Raw genomic sequence first — 15,662 nt, forward strand, 5'->3', positions numbered from 1 at the left:
AGGAGCATGCACGGTATCCAGACCAAATGTCCACCACAGGCAGGTCCTCAGAAGCAGGAAACAAGTGAGTGGTGGCTGAGTTCAGGGTGGAAGTTAGAGCAACTATTTTGTATTTATTTGTTTTAACTTTTTATTGGTTCTTTATGACTTTCCCATCATGCACCCCAACCCCTCCCATCCCCCTGTCCCTTCTCATACCTGCCCTCTGCCCTTGCAACGTCCCCACAAAAAGAGAAAAAAAATGTTGTGGAATCTGTAGTGCGTGACAGTGTGTCCCACAGTGTATCCTTTTGTCCACACTTCTTTGCTTGCAAATGTTCATTGCAACGAGTCCTTGGTCTGGTTCGAGAATAGTGGATCCTCACAGGGGCTCCCCTCAGTCATCCTGTTGTTGCCCCGTGTCATGAAGATCCTGTAGTAATTTTTTGGGGGGTCTGTAAGACTGGCCCCTTCACACGATGCAGCAGTTCATGGATGGCGTGGATGCTGAGGCAGACCAGCTCGAAGCCCTGGATCTGGGCCTGAAAGGTGTCTGAGCTGGTCAGCCTGCCAGCTCAACGGAACTCACACCACCCAGGTGAGCTCTCCTGCCCTGCCCTGCCTGGCCCATCCAGTGCCTCAGCTGGCAGGGGCAGAACCAGCTTATCCACTCTCATACCCTCAGGACTGGCTCATCTGTGCCCACACCCCCAGAGACAGCTCTACTATGTTGCTCAGGCGAGATGCAGCAGGCTAGGAGCTAGGCCAAGCTCTCCTGCTCTCACTCCCTTGAGGCCAGCTTACCAGAAACCCATACCCAAGCTGAGACAGCTCTACCCTGCTCCCCAGGTGAGGTCCAGAGCCCAATCTCCCAACTGTTACAACTGGTGAGGGACAGATCCAGTTCTCCCACTTTCATGGCCCTGGGGCCAGCAGTCCCACCTGCTATAGTGTGTATGTGTTATTACAGGATGGCTCTCCCTAGTCCATGCGACAGCACAGCAGACACAAGACAAGGCTGGCTTTCCAGCACTCATGAGCTTGGGGCCAGCTCACCCGCAATTCCAACATCTAGGAACAGCTTTACTGTGCTGCCCAGGTGAGATGCAAGGCCCACTTTCCTGAATGCTGCCACTCCTTCCCATAATTTCCTCCAATCAGGGACAGCTCTACTGTGCTTCCCGGGTGATGGAGGTGAGGGGCAGCTGCCTGAATACTGCAGCTTGCTAGGGATGGGGCCAGCTCTTCTGCTTTCACGCCCCCCCCCCCAAGTAGTTTTTTCAGCTACTTGGGAGACCAAAAATTCAAGTGTAGCTGGATTCTGCCTCAAAGTTAATGTTCTTAAAATCTATGGATATGGCTGAGTTTTAGAGTTCTTGCTTCAAATACTTGAGACCCAGGGTTGGATCCCCGTGTCTAAAAAAAAAAAAAAAATCAAAGAAAGTTGAACAAATAAACATGATTTTCACCCAAGAATCATATCTAGCACAAAACTCTAACCTCAATCCACAAAGAACTGACTAATGAGGGCAAACCATATCCCCAGCAGAATGACCAAGTTTGGGTGTGTTCTGAGAACAAAGGGCGTGGGGAGAAACAAGAGTCAGAGGGGGAAGCCCTAATTCACACCAGGTCACAAGCCCAGCCTTGGCTGATGTATGTTACCCATCGCTACCTGCCAAGTCTCCACAGGGTTTGTAGAACAGTATCTGTCAATGGCAGAACCGTTTTTCCTTTCATTTACCCAAATGGTGTCTGGCACTTAAGCATCCGTGGAATGTTTCTGAAATAGTGTTTTCAATACCAGACAGCACAGTGCTGTCTCTAGGAGTCAAAGCAACCATGTGAGCCTCTGGGTCTTTGGCACAGCTGTGGAGGGAGAGGTTACCTCTTTCTCTTCTTTACAGCTTCCAACATCATCTGTCTGCACATGTCTTCTCTTTCTCAAGCTCAGCTACAGTTGGAAGAAACAGAGTCCAGCCCCTGACCGCCCTGACCATGGTAGCCAATGGAGGGAAACAGACACTCTTGGAACAAAGTACCATTTCTATGTTTAAATTACTTTTAAACAAAGTGTCATTGAAGAATCTTCTCCCAGTTCCCCTGCAGAACCGTGATGTGAATGTGGGTGACTTTTTCATTTAGAACTTCAGGGAGCGGCTGGCCGTTGGAGATGAATGGCTTGGTTTGTAGCAATGGGAAGTAAGAGAGAAACATCTACCGGATTTGAGTAATGCACCCATTTGAGGTGTTGACTAAGCTCTATGGTGACAGCTCACTGATCTCCTTGCCCATGGTGGCAGATAGCTCCACAGCCATTTTGTACATTAAAGATGTCCTGAAGGGCCTCCTGTTTAGGAAGCATTTGTTTCCACAGAGAGACTATTGCCCTCGGTGTGTAATCGTAAACTCACAAAGTTGATGACTGTAGCGTGGTTAGATCCTTAGGAAATTCTGTGCTGGTTAAGATCATTGTCAGCTGGCAGCATCTAGAAGAGATGAGCCTCTAGGTGTACCTGTGAGGGACTATCTTTCTGGTTGATCAAGGTAAGAAAATCGACCCTAACTGGGGGCTGCACCATTCCATAGCTTGGGGTCCCAGACTACCTAAAAAGGAGAAAGTGAACTGAATGTTCATATTCATCTGTCTCTCATTCCTGACCAGCTGTCCTGCCATAATGACTCCCCCACTGTGTGTGATGAACTGTATCCTCTCAAACCCTAAGCCAAGATAAAAACCCCTCCCCCTCCAAAGTGGCTTTCTGTTAGATATTTTGTCACAATGACTGATACAAAACAAAATAAGCTTCCAGACATAGGAGAACAAGACCTCAGATGGTCCAGAGATGCAACTGTATCTAGATAAAAAGAGATGCAGATGGATAAAGTTGAGCTTTGGTCTGTTGCTATGTATTATAATGCTAAATTTTATATCCCCAAGATCTAGTTGCCTCAGGACGAGTGAATACTCATGTATCCCAGCTTTTGTTTTGATTGGTTAATAAAGATGACTACAACCTGTAGCTGGGCAGAAGAGAGAGGTAGGCAGGACATGGGTCCCCAGGCTTGGGGTCTAAGGGGAGACCTTGAGGAGAGAAGAGAGGAGGAAGAAAGGAGTCTCATGACGGAGGAGGCCTGTGAGCTCATGGTTATTAGGGTCAGGCTGTTAGAGAAGGAGTGGCCCAGGCAAAACATGGCGAGTGATATGTCAGAGTTACTGACAGGGAAGTAGACAAACTAGCACAGAAGTTGATATCTGCCCAGCTCTTGTGCTTTGAGGCTCATTATAGACATAAAGGTCTTGTGTCTTCTAATTGGGAACTAAATGATCTAAGGTGGCGTAGAAACCCCATAATAATATTTACTGCAACGGGATAACCTCAGATCAGACAAAATGGCAGCGGGTGAGTCTGCTAAAGGATCGCTGGTTCTTCTTTGTGCTTTATTTTCATAGTTTGTTTGTTTTTGGTTTTTTTTTGTTTGTTTGTTTGTTTTTTTTTGTTTTTCTAAACTGAAACCATTCCTAAAGGCCAGAAACTAAGAATACGCTTCTTAAACCGTAACGTAGCACAATGGGACTGCTGCGGGCCACACCTCCTAGTATAGTATTTTCCAAATCTCTTTGTGTGTGTGTGTGTGTGTGTGTGTGTGTGTGTGTGTGTGTGTGTGTGCATACATGTATGGACGTCAGAGGACAACTTTTGAGAGTTGGTTCTCAGGTCTGGAGAAATGGCTCAGCTGTTAAAGACTAGGCTCACAACCAAAAATATAAGAGAGTTGGCTCTCTACTTTAAACATGGGGTCTGTGGATCAGACTGGGGTGTCAGGCTTGGCAGCACTTTCACCCACTGATCCAACTTCCCAGTACTTATTCCCCACTGTCACTTTAAGTTGACAATATATGATTCAAAATTCCAAACATTGGACGTGGCAGAGAACTGTCACTCAGTCTCCATTCTGACTACCCCGTCACTCTCAAGTGCCACAGGCATCTGTAGTTTCTGATTTATCTTTCTAGTGATATTTGTACAAGTGTGAATCTATCAGAAACCGGAGCATGCTGTACACTGAGTTCTGTGTGGCTCAGTCATGCACCCTGCACAGTTCACCGTTCTGTGGTCGCTGTGGGATGCTGTACCCATCAGCCGTGTAACAATAAGCATACAGGCTGACTCTTTCATGTACTTAGAAACAATGCCCAGCCCTAACTAAGACTTGGCTGTGAATTAAATAAACTACATTTTGCATTCACACTTCACTGACGATTAGAACAGTCAGCTTCTAAGGTTGTCAAAGGTCAAATTCAAAATGTCTAGACACCTTAAAAAAATATTCTGGCTCATTTTGAACATCAAGGAAACATAAAACTTCAAATACTTTACACAAGAGATGGGTGACCGCAGGGTTTATTAACATTTTCTTTTTTTTTTCACCTGGGATTTCTGTTCACCCTTCTTAGCAACAGCCTAGTATGTCCAGAGGAGATTAGATTTACAAAGAAAGGTTTCTAAATGTCAGAAATATTGTGACCAGAGAAAACATTTCTGTACTGCCTGTAATATAATCTAGCTCAATTCCGCAGATACTCAGGAGGCCTTATGCAAAGCACTGAGGGTTCACAGATGTTGATTCTGGCCTCCAGATGCTCAAACAAATGCCTCGTTCCATGTGGATTGTCGAGTTCTGTATGGCCTGCCCTGGAGCTTGGACTTACTCTGGGCAGTGGCTTCAGGAGGAATCTTGGTAACCTTTGCCTTCTAGAAGGTTCGTGTAGGCTTGGATGTAGAGAACTTGATAAAAGAATTATGGGCTGGTGAGATGGCTCAGTGGGTAAGAGCACCCGACTGCTCTTCCGAAGGTCCGGAGTTCAAATCCCAGCAACCACATGGTGGCTCACAACCATCCGTAACAAGATCTGACTCCCTCTTCTGGAGTGTCTGAAGACAGCTACAGTGTACTTACATATAAATAAATAAATAAATCAAAAAAAAAAAAAAGATTTAGTCTTTAATAAAAAAAAAAAAAAAAAGAATTAACCTGCAAGAAAAGAGTCATGGGGACAACACAGTCAGAGGCATGTTGGAGAAGCATTAGGCAGTCAACAACTGAGACGTCATGACTACTGCGTGTAGATTAGAGGGGCCCAGGAACACCCTGGTTCTCACTTGTGAGACACGAGAAGATGGTGGTTCCACTAAATAAAGCACAGAAACATGTAAAGAGAAAAGGAGATGGCGGTGAGATGTATTCTCCCAGAGTTCTGGAAGTCAAAAGTCTAAAACCAGTCTTACTGAGCTACGGTCAGGCTATCAGCGTTTCAGCAGGACTAGTGCCTTCCAGAGGCCACTGGAGAGAATTCTGTCTTTGCATGTTTTTTCTCTTTCTAGAGGCCACCGGCATTGGTCAGTCCTGGCCCCTCCTCCATCTTCAATGACTGCTGCATGGCTGCCCTCTGCCTTAGAATTATTCTGGGTCCATGCAGATAGTCCAAGGCTTATTCTTGTCCAAGGTCCTTATCTTAGTCATATCTGCAAGTTCCTGTTTGCTATATAAGACAAGCTTCACAATCCTGGTCTATTAGGACAGGGGCTGAAGGATCACTGTCAGTTTGAGGCCAGCTAGTATATATGCAATAGTATAAAAGCCTGCAACGACTACATACTGAAACCCTATATCAAAAACCAAGGATAACTGACTGTGGTAATGCATGCCTTCAATCACAGCACTTGGGAGGCAGAGGCAAGTGGATATCTGAGTTCAAGGACAGCCAGGGATATACAGAGAAGCCCTGTCTTGGGGGGAAAAAAGAAAATAATGAAAAGCTTGAAGTGAAAAGGTCTCCAAACACAATACAGGTTTCAGACCTTTTAAAGGAAAATCTTACACAGATGAAGCCCCTAAGAGTCTACAAATAAAGGCAACACAGAAAAGGTATTTCTGGTCATCTTAAGCATGAAGAACTCTCCTAATCTGTGTCTGTAAATGATAATTTAATGGACAAATGAGTAAAAGCTACAACTGGCATTTGTAGAGGACGAAAAGCAAATGGCTAATGCATATTTTTATAGAGAGCCCCTCATTTTGCTGGCAAGATCAATAAAAATCAGGAATAACAGTATCTGCTGCTGGGCGGTGTCTTAGGGTTTCATGGCTGTGAAGAGACATCATGACCAAGGCAACTCTTATAAAGGTAAGCAATTAATTGGGACTGGATTACAGTTTCAGGGCTTTACTGGATTATCATCATCACAGGAAGCAGAGCAAGATGCAGGCAGACATGGTGCTGAAGAAGCCAAGAGTTCTACATCGTGGTCTGAAGGCAGCAGGAGACTGTTCCACACTGGGCAGAGCTTGAGCATAGGAGACCTCAAAGTTGTCTCCTGAGAGGCTCTGCCAGTGCCTGGCAAATACAGAAGTGGATGCTCACAGTCATCCATTGGAGGGAGCACAGGGTCCCCAATGAAGGACCTAGAGAAAGTACCCAAGGAGCTGAAGGAGTCTGCAGCCCTATAGGAGGAACAACAATATGAACTAACCAGTACCCCCAGAGCTCCCTGGGACTAAACCACCAGTCAAAGAAAACACATGGTGGGACTCCTGTCTCTAGCTGCATATGTAGCATAGGATGGCCTAGTCAGTCATCAATGGGAAGATAGGAGGAGAGGCCCTTGGTCTTGTGAAGGTTCTATGCCCCAGTATAGGGGAATGCCAGGGCCAGGAATCGAGAGTAGGTGGGTTGGGGAGTGGGGAGGGGGGGCAGGTGGGAGGGGGATAGGAGATTTTCAGTGAAGAAACTAGGAAAGGGGATAACATTTGAAATGTAAATAAAGAAAATATCTAATAAAAAATTACATTAAAAAAAAGCCTGCTCCCACAGTGACACACTTCTTCCAACAAAGCCACACCTCCCCCAATAAGGCCACACCTCCAATAGTGCCACTCCCTATGGCCAAGAATTCAGACACATGAATCTATGGGGGCCAAACCTATTCAAACCATCACACTCCCTGGCCCCCATAGGCTTATAGCCATAACATAACGCAGAATGCATTTTGTCCAACTTCCAAAGACCTCCTAGTCTATCACTGTCTCAGCAATGTTTAAAGTTCAAAGTCTCTTGTAAGATTCATGTAATCTCTTAACTGTAATCCCCTATAATATCAAAATCGAAAACAGATCACATACTCCCACCATACAATGGTGCAGGATATATACATTACCATTCCAAAACATAGGAAAGGGAGCATGGCGAGGAAATATTATACAGACCAAAGCAAGACTGAAAGCCAGCTGGACAAATCCAAACACCTGCATCTCCACGTCTGATGTCAAAGTGCTCTTCAGATGGCCAACTCCTTTCATCTTTGTTGACTGCAACACACGTCTTTCTCTTGGGCTGGTTCCGGTTAGCAGCTTTCTCAGCAGGTATCCCATGGCTCTGGCATCTCTAACGTCTTGTGGTCTTCAAGGCAGTCCAGGTTGTGTTGTGCCAGGGAAATGTTAGTGACCCCAAAAACACACACAGAAGCCGATCTGATGCATCTCACAGCAAGGTCTTTATTCTGTTTGAGCTAGCTCATCCCACCCCCCACCCCCCCCACCCCCCAATGCACCACCATCATGCAGGACAGTTTTGGGGGGTGAGCCCCGAATGTCTATCGGGGAAAGGCTTTATAGTAAACAGCAAGCAAGGAATGTGTGCAAGAATCTAATTGGAAAGCTCCTGTGGCCTTTAACACCATTGGCTGGGGCTGGGAGTCATCATAAACTTCACTTCTGGTTGCCTCTGCTTTGGTGGTTGTTAGGAAGGAGGTGGGCTTGTAACCTGGGGTGCAGGTTTGTTGGGGGAATAACCTGGAGACACTGGTCTTGTTGAGGGTGTAACCTGGAAACTCTGGTCTTTTGGGGGATTAGCCTAGAGACTGGAGCTAGGCTCAGGTTTTGTTGTGGGGGTGGGGGGGAACGGACAACTTGGAAATTAATGCTAGATACCAGCCTGTTAGTTTACCTGATTATTTGAGAATTTCACATTATGAACCCTGACCACACTCACTTCCCTGTCCTTCCAGGTCTGCCCTCCCACCCTTATGATCCCTCCCCACAAGAAAAGGAGGAGGAGGAGGAGGAGGAGGAAGAGAAGAAAGAGGAAGAGAAGGAGAAAAAAAACACAGAAATCCAATTTGTGTTGCCCATATACACATTGGAACATGGTCAAACTCCCAGTAGCCAGCCCTTTAAAGAAAACTGAGTCCTTCCCCACCCCACCCCAGCCAGGTGCCAGCAACTGTGAAGAGCTACATTTCAGCATCCTTATCCCAAGTTTGAAGAGTTCTCTTTGATGGATTCCTATCTAGGATATATTAACTTTGGGGTAGGGGTGGGTAGGGGTTGTCACAGAAGCCTTCTATGTCCTGCTTTCTCAATTGTGAGTCTACAGTCATTGCTTCCAAAGCAAAAGTAGCTTCCTTGCCCTTTACAGTCAGCGGAACAGGCATCATGGACTTCCACATGGTTTCTGGTGACAGCACAGGCTACGGACATCCACGTGGCCTCTGGTATCAAGCACATGCCACAGACCTCAGAGACCACAGGTCTCTCTGGTGGTAGTACAGACCACAGACATCGACCTGGACCTCAGCTACGGCACAGGTCACAGGCACCATCCTAGGTAGCCCTCAGTGGCTGCGCAGGCCAAGGGCATCAACACAGGCAACACAGGCACACGCATCAACCTGGCCCCTAGCAGCTGCACTGCCTCTGGACCAACTGCACTGCATCAACATGGCTTCAGGCAGCAGCACAGATCACAGACATCAGCATCGCCCTCAGTGGTAATATCAACCATGGGCGACAACAGCCCCTACGGCAGCGGGACCATGGACCCAGACAGCTCAGCCCCTCACCAACACAGACATCAACGTGGCCCCAAGTGGCTGCACAGGCCACTCACATCAACCTGGCCTCTGATGGCCACCTAACCACAGACACTCTATGACATCCTGCAGCAGCACAGACTATGGAAGTCTGCCTGGCCTCTGCAGTAGCAAGGGCCTCAGACATCCACATGAACCTCAAGCTTCAATACGGACCGAGGTCTCTCAGACACTACAGGTCAGGTGCTGGTAATGGACACCATCTCCGTTTTCTCTCCGATTTTTAAAAGGTTTTTAATAAATTAATCTTGGAACACTTGAACTACAGTGTTGTTGTTTTTTTTTAAAGCACTCATAATCACCATTCAGAAAAAAAAGAAAAAGCATACAATGGCATGCAAGAGTGATTTTGGGAAAACATAATTAAAATGTATGTGCAAAAATCTGTTCAGTGGGTGTCTGTGTGGAAACAGTCAAGGGATGTATCTATGAAATATTTAGCAGTGATTGAATAGTGCTTTGGGACAGTATGGTATCAACATTTCAAATGTTATCCCCTTTCCTGGTCTCCCTCCAAAAACCCCCTCCCTTCATTCGCTCTCCCCCCTCTTCTCCTGCTCACCAACCGGCCCACTCCCACTTCCTGGCCCCAGCATCCCCCTACACTGGGGCATAGAGCCTTCACAGGACCAAGGGTCTCTCCTCCCATTGATGACTGACTAGGCCATCCTCTGCTAGATATGCAGCTAGAGCCATGAGTCCCACCATGTGTACTCTTTGGTTGGTAGTTTAGTCCCTGGGAGCTCTGGGGGTACTGGTTGGTTCATATTGTTGTCTGCAAACCCCTTCAGCTCCTTCATTGGGGACCCTGTGCTCCGTCCAATGGAGTGACATTTTTCACTTTTGTTAAATGATTTGAAACAATATAATTTTTTGTAATTATATTTTATAAAGGGTGTTTAAGTAGTGTGACTGAAAAGGTTCCTTTGACTAAAAGGTGGGGGGAAAGAGGGTTCCATACATTTAGATAGAAGTGTGGAGACTGGAGAGTAGACAGACCATCAATAACAGATGGTCAGTTTTCTCAGAGAGACTGACCATCTTGTGAGCGAGAAGCGAGTTGGTGTCAGAGAGAGTGGGAGGCTAAAGAAAGGGAGTTCAGGGATAGCTTGTAAGAGGAAGGACAGTAATGACAGACTCCTGTAAAGTTCCCCCAGATACCACTGAACCCAGCGGCTATCTGTAAAACGACCAGCAGAGGGCACCAGCAAACTAGGGAGAGCGTTAGCCAACATGGATCTTGGTGACTGCCACCGACCAAGCTTTAAGAACCGACAGAAATACAGCTTTTTAGATAAAAATCGTCCCATTAAAGGCTCTGGCAACCGGTTAAATGCTGTTTCACATAGTGACAAACCAAATGAGAGCTGTCAGCCCGTGACTGAGGTGTCAGATTAGGGAAGTGAGAGGTGGTGCTCACTTATTTTTCTAAATAACCGCAGGGATTTGGTAGTGGTGGGTGGCGGCGGCAGCGGCGGCGGCTGTGTTGACAGGGTCTCTCCACGTATCCCAGGCTGTCCGAGAACTTGTGAGCCCGTTCCCTCAGCCTCTGAAATGCTGGATTCCAGGTGTGTGCTACCATGTCCAGCTCTTCCTTCCCTTATCCAGCCCAGAATTTTTTTTATTTTTTAACCCACTGCAGCTCGATTCAGGGGAAGCTGAGATACCGTTCAGAACAAGAGTCATTGTTTGGACGTGGGGTACAAAACAGGCCTTTATAGAAGACAAAGCAGGAGCAAGGTTTTGAAACCCCGGCTTTCGACAATAAGAGACTTTTAAGGACTCTTAAAAGGTGAAGGCCTGTTGAATTCCAGCAGCCTGCTCAGTCAGAGGCTGCAGGAGAAGGAATTCTGCAAGACACAGCAGCAGTGTTCCCTGGAGGAAAACCTGTGTGCGCTGTGTGTGGGACAGCTGAGAAGAGAAACAGGAACCAATCACAGAGAACAGTGACCAGTGCCACTCATGACCAATGCCCCCACCCAGGGGCCAATGCTCCTTCGGGGCCTGCATTCGGATAACAGCAACCGCAGTGGGTCAGTCCTACAGCAAGCACGCCTGGGCCAATCTCTTCCCTTGAGGCTCTCAGAGTTTGAGGGAGGCCTTAAGAGTTCAAATCCCCCCCCCCCCCAAAAAGAGTTTCAGAATTCCCCACAGGCCTCCGAAGAAATGGAAATAAGCTGAGAGATCGGGCCTAAAAATCCAAGCACCACCATGGGGGTGGGGAGGCAGTAACAAAGTGACCAAGGCTTACAGGGTGTCACCAGAGGCCTCAGGGGAGCCTGCAGGGCTGAAGGGGTTGAGAAAGGCTGTACTTTATACCAAACAGTGAGCACACATACCTCAGGTGGATTTAGAACACAGCTAAGCCAGTGCTGGGCTTTGCCTGGCTGGAGGAGGGGTGGGGGTGGGGTGGGGTTAGAGTGGGGGGAGGGGAGTGGGGGGTGCTAAGAGGAGATGGGGAGTGTGAAGAAGAGACTGTAGGATGCTGTAAACGAACATTTCTGAAGCTGGTGATGTAACTTCCGTGTGTGCTTGCTGACTCTCAGGAACAAAACCCTGGGCTCTGTTCCCAGCACCACATAAACTGGGTATGGTGGGACATGCCTGTAATCCTAGCACTTGGGAGGTGGAGGAAGGAGGGTCAAAAGTTCAAGGTCACCCTTGGCTTCATAGCAAGTTCAAGGACAGCCTAGAATACATGAGAAAGAAACTGGGAGTTGGGAAGATTCTAGTTACCCAAAGAACAATCCAAACCCACACATGGGGTATAGAATAGGTCGGGCACCCCAAAATAAAATAAATTAAAGCCTATCATATTCTCCCTCTTCTACCTCCCTGCCCCCACTTTTAAAAACACTGTGATACCGCACGCAGCAACAAGAAAGTGGACACCCTCACTTGCTTTCTCACTTCCTGAGGGACGAGGGCACAGAACTTCTTCTCATGTAGGGCATTTAACCTAACACTGGCTTCCTGGATAACCCGAGACACAGTGAACACTGACAGATGAAAAACAACAGAGGCTGCAGGGTTGGGAGGGAGAGCAGGATCTAAGATCTGGCACAGAGCTGGGCATGGTGTAAAAAGACTGGTTTGAGAGTCCTAGAGATGGACTCTGCGTGGTGGCCTTGCGCTATCGAGATAGAGATGCATGGCCGTATGGAACGAGGAGGGCACAATTTGTTGCTAAGGTCACACAGAATGCAGTGGTCAGAGGACGAGGTGAGGATTGGTCAGTCCGATACCGAAGTTTTGTGTGAAGTCACAGAACCTTTCAGTAGTGGGTATGCAGCATGAAGTATTCCATTTACAGATGGTCTCATAGCCTGATAGTCTTGCTTACACTGAGTTTGTGCTTCTTTCTGGAACAAGTTTGGGGACCAGCTGTGGTTCTGAGTCCTATGTTTCCTCCCTCAGGGTTGTCCAGATGCCGCCATTGCACACCACGCTGCAAGGATGAGGCGGAGTTGGGGATGGGCGTCTTCACCAAGGATTTTAGCTCTCTTAGGCGATACTCAATCAAACAACTTTCTTAGACCATCTTCAGTGAAACAGCTTGCGTGCAGATACTTTTTGGAGGGTGGAAAAGGGTTATATATAAACTTTGGTGAGTAGGGAGGAGTTTTCAGGGCAAACAAAATCACTGGCTGGAATTTAAAGAACTGTCAATGCCTCGTATGGAGAGGCATTCCAGAAATCCCAGGTGATGCCGGGCGGGTGGGTTCTTACCAGGATAGAGGAAGTTGAACTTTCAGGTTTGCCAAGGACTAGGTGACATTGCTTAAGTAGGAGATTGGGACCGGGCTCCCCAGATCAGAAGGAGAGGAGGAACTCCCACTGCAAATGAGAGTCCTCCATTTTGCATGGATCTCAGAAGAACTATCTAGGCATGGTAGAATTCGACCTTAGTAGCCAGGTCTTCTTAATGTACTAAAGTTTTGTAAAATGTGCTGGGAAACACACATTAGCCCTTTCACATCCAACTGCAGCAAAAGTAGGGGGTACCACGTGTACCCCACCATTTCCTGTAGGACATACTATAAGTAAAATTTCTTTCCAAACGTTCATCTGACGAAAGGAGACTAGCTGTGTATGGGAGGTCTTGTTTTCAGAGACGTGTGGACAGACCGGAGCTGCTGGAGAGCCTACACTGGGCTTTCTCACTTGACAGCCAGAATGAGGTTGCAGAGAAAACCTGCATTCAACACAAGTGTCTTTTTTAACTCTCCAGAGAAAATGAAGCCAGAAATGAGTTTTGTTTTGTTTTGTTTTAATTTGTTTTCATTTTCCTTATGCCAAGCTAAGTATTCCTGAGAGAAAACAGAGCTTTTCAGGGAGCTGGTCCCCCCCGCTCCACAGATCTAATTCTGAGTGATGACTGGTTTTCCTACCCAGGATCTGAGAGAATTCATGTTGACTCTTAGTTAATCTTCAGTTTTACAACCAGTTCAGCTGCTTTTTCTCTTTAACGACCTAAGTATCTGCTATAAAATTTTCCTTTCAAATAAATTGGAGGTCTGGCTTTATTCTGTCCTGAAGTTTGCAGCTAAATATTTATGTATGTTCTGCGGGAAGACAAGAGACTGTGGGGCCTGTAGTAGAACTTCTCAGGTAATATTGAAATGGCCGTCGGAGTCCCTGACCTGTGGATGCTGTGATCTGCCCCAGTGAAAGAGGTGTTGGTTATCAATTTCACCCTTTTAATTTTCTCTAGTTTTTACTTTGCTAGTCCAGTTTTTACTTTTGCAAGATCTGAGATGGCATTGGATCATGCAGGTGTTGGTAAGGTGAGAGAAACCCTTGAAAGCCTCCGGTGAATGCACCTGAAGTGGCATCTAATTTTCCACCCAAAGGGGCCACACTCACTACCTGAGAAAACCAGGAATGATGCAGAACTCCTGTCGCTCCTTTGGATTCTTTTCCTGCACGCACTCATTTCTATCATGAAGTCCTGGGCCATGGCTGCAGGTTGCTGAGAGCAGATGAAGAAAATTTCTGGGCCTCCTTCACTGTCTCCTTGGAAACTTCAAATTTAGTTTGCTGTGGCTACAACATTCCTCAGGTCGGGCGGTGGTGGCTCACGCCTTTAATCCCAGCACTTGAGAGACAGAGGCAGGCGGATTTTTGAGTTGGAGGCCAGCCTGGTCTACAGAGTGAGTTCCAGGACAGCCAGGGCTACACAGAGAAACCCTGTCTAGTAAAACAAAAACAAACAAACAAAAACAAAAAACAAAACAAGATTCCTCAGGTAACATGCCGAGACCTGCCAGGCCTCCTGAGAAGGAAGACTTCTACTACACCTCAAACCAGGTGTGTACTTCTAGAACATTCTTAGTACCACACACAGACACACAGACACACACACACACACACACACACACACACATTCTCTCTCTCTCTCTCACTCACACACACACACATCATCATCATCAAAACAAACCTCTCTGACTTCAGCTTCTGACCATGAATGTCCTTTTCTGGACTCTGGCTCTTGCCATCCCTGTAATAAGAATCTCTGTGGCTAACCTTGGCCGACCTGCATAATCAGGTATCCATGCATCTCAGGATCTTAAATCAGTCACATGACAACTACCTTGTGTGAGCTAGTTCATTCAGAGACTTCCAAGACCAAAAACAGAGGTGATTCCGTCAAACATAATCAGACCCTGCCAGGTTTTCTCAGCCTAGCCAATCCTGGAGTTCAGTGCCCCGACCCCAGCAGGTTTAAGCCTGGCCAGCTCTTCTAAGGCTCCAGGCTGCAATCAGTCCATGAGCTCCTGCCTGGCTTCACAGCATCGATGCAGCTTGGAGGCCTGAGCATCAGGAAGAGTTTTATAGGTCAGCGCAGGAATTTCAATCTCGGTGTCACGGACACAGTGGGTAAGCACAAAGGGAACACAGTTAAAATGTGCTTATACTTCGGCCAGCCCCCATTCTTTCCAAGGCCTGGCTTCTGAGGGTGTAGCTCCACGGGGGTGGAGCTGGTCCAATTTCATGCAGGACAATTCTGGGAATTCTAGGATGCTTAGCATCCCAGACCTTTGCTCTATAAAGTCTCGCCTCATCCTCCTCCCCACCAACCATTGTGACAATCAAAACAGACTCCCACGCACTTCCTAATGACCACTAGCAGGGCGGCATTGCCAAAAACCTCAGGCAGGACGATGCTTATCTGTGTAGTTGAAGGTCCTCAGGGAGAAACTGTTTCTTAGAACACAAACAAACACTTGGTCAGGTTTTAAATGCTGGGTCCCAAGTAAAACCCTAAACTCTGAGGGCTAAGGTGGCTCCTGGGGAGGTTTGTGGTGGGGGAAAAGGAGCTGTCAACTTCTCCATGATCCCCACTGCCAGCTTGATGACCTCAGTGAGAGTTCAAGGCCAGCCTGGACTACTTGAAACTGCACTTCAAAACAAAAACAAAACAAAAGCCAAGAGGTGCTCCCCACTCTTCTTGCTGATGGGTTGATGCTACGTTTCGATATGGTTTGTCCATTCTGAAACTCCTGTTGGAAATTTGGCTGCTACTGTGGGTGTCTCAGAAGGTGAAGGCTTTGATGCAATAGTTAGAGGAGAATTACAGCCTTTCCTGAGGGACTGAGTGTACGTTTGAGTGAGAAAGTTGTGATAAAGTGTACCCACACCCCGTGTTCCATCTCTTACACAGATTGCCCTTCGGTTCTCTGCTGTGTTCTGACCCACACACGTGGTCATGGATTCCAGAGTCACGAACTATACCCACCGCTACACTTT

The 15,662-nt window shown here is 47.1% G+C and overlaps 1 long non-coding RNA gene across 2 annotated transcripts; it reads left to right on the forward strand.

The window, feature by feature from the left end:
* On the forward strand, window positions 1-1,088 carry Gm39831. Of its 2 annotated transcripts, XR_866350.2 has the most exons (4): window positions 1-64; window positions 442-577; window positions 665-828; window positions 950-1,088. It is a non-coding gene; the product is annotated as a predicted gene, 39831 (long non-coding RNA). The 2 variants fall into 2 exon arrangements; XR_866349.2 differs by having other exon boundaries at window positions 442-828.
* The last annotated feature ends 14,574 nt before the right edge of the window (window positions 1,089-15,662 follow it).

This window comes from Mus musculus, chromosome 2 (assembly GCF_000001635.26).
Source record: "Mus musculus strain C57BL/6J chromosome 2, GRCm38.p6 C57BL/6J".
NCBI lineage: Eukaryota > Metazoa > Chordata > Mammalia > Rodentia > Muridae > Mus > Mus musculus.